Raw genomic sequence first — 1,987 nt, forward strand, 5'->3', positions numbered from 1 at the left:
GGGGCATCTTTTGGGTATATGCCCAAGAGAGGTGTAGCTGGATCCTCAGGCAGTTCAATGTCCAATTTTCTGAGGAACCTCCAGACTGATTTCCAGAATGGTTGTACCAGTCTGCAACCCCACCAACAATGGAGGAGTGTTCCTCTTTCTCCGAATCCTCGCCAGCATCTGCTGTCACCTGAGTTTTTGATCTTAGCCATTCTCAGTGGTGTGAGGTGAAATCTCAGGGTTGTTTTGATTTGCATTTCCCTTATGACTAAAGATGTTGAACATTTCTTTAGGTGTTTCTCATCCATTTGGCAGTTCTCAGCTGTGAATTCTTTGTTTAGCTCTGAACCCCATTTTTAATAGGGTTATTTGTCTCCCTGCAGTCTAACTTCTTGAGTTCTTCGTATATTTTGGATATAAGGCCTCTATCTGTTGTAGGATTGGTAAAGATCTTTTCCCAATCTGTTGGTTGTCATTTTGTCCTAACCACAGTGTCCTTTGCCTTACAGAAGCTTTGCAGTTTTATAAGATCCCATTTGTTGATTCTTGATCTTAGAGCATAAGCCATTGGTGTTTTGTTCAGGAAATTTTTCCAGTGCCCATGTGTTCCAGATGCTTCCCTAGTTTTTCTTCTATTAGTTTGAGTGTATCTGGTTTGATGTGGAGGTCCTTGATCCACTTGGACTTAAGCTTTGTACAGGGTGATAAGCATGGATCGATCTGCATTCTTCTACATGTTGACCTCAGTTGAACCAGCACCATTTGCTGAAAATGCTATCTTTTTCCATTGGATGGTTTTGGCTCCTTGTCAAAATCAAGTGCCCATAGGTGTGGGTTCATTTCTGGGTCTTCAATTCTATTCCATTGGTCTATCTTTCTGTCTCTGTACCAATACCATGCAGTTTTTATCACTATTGCTCTGTAATACTGCTTGAGTTCAGGGATAGTGATTCCCCCAGAAGTCCTTTTATTGTTGACGATAGTTTTAGCTATCCTGGGTTTTTTTGTTATTCCAGATGAGTTTGCAAATTGTTCTGTCTAACTATTTGAAGAATTGGATTGGTATTTTGATGGGGATTGCATTGAATCTGTAGATCGCTTTTGGTAGAATGGCCATTTTTACTATATTAATCCTGCCAATCCATGAGCATGGGAGATCTTTCCATCTTCTGAGGTCTTCTTCAATTTCTTTCTTCAGAGGCTTGAAGTTCTTATTGTACAGATCTTTTTTTACTTGCTTGGTTAAAGTCACACCGAGGTACTTTATATTATTTGGGTCTATTATTGTCGGCGCCAGCACCGACACAGTACCGAGAATCGGGCGAAAGCCTACGGGATGAAAGAAACAGGCACACACACACAGGTTATCATGTCAAGCCAGGAGGAAGAGAGAGAGAGAGAGAGAGAGAGAGAGAGAGAGAGAGAGAGAGAGAGATGGGGAAGAGCAGAAGGAAGAGTGAGAGTCTCCTGTAGCTTTATTCACCACTTATATACCCAAGTCTCCAGGTAGAAAATAACTGGGAAGCACAGTGGGAAACCCTGGCTCATGACTTCGGTAACAAAAGACCAACTAGGTGACCTGAATTAATTAGGGAGAAATCCGAGAAGACCAGCCTAAATCTCAAGGATAAAGGCTGAGGAAGCAAAAGGCAGAAGTAAATTGACCACCATCCAGGTGTGGTCCAGGTGTGTCAGTTCCTCATGTATCAGGCGGCTCAGCAGAGGTCATGCAGTGGAGACACCGGATGTTACTACTTGGGTCTTTTCTTCCTGTGCCGTAAATACATGGGAGAGGCCTCTGTCCAACAATCCCATGACGTCTTAACTGTGGCCATGCAGTTACAAAGCGACCAGACCCAAATCCAATATGGCTCGCTACATATTATGAAGGGTGTCATTTCCCTAATTTCTTTCTCGGCTTGTTTCTCTTTTGTGTAGAGGAAGGCTACTGATTTATTTGAGTTAATTTTATACCCAGCCACTTTGCTGAAGTTGTTTA

Source organism: Rattus rattus, chromosome X, assembly GCF_011064425.1.
Source record: "Rattus rattus isolate New Zealand chromosome X, Rrattus_CSIRO_v1, whole genome shotgun sequence".
Lineage (NCBI taxonomy): Eukaryota > Metazoa > Chordata > Mammalia > Rodentia > Muridae > Rattus > Rattus rattus.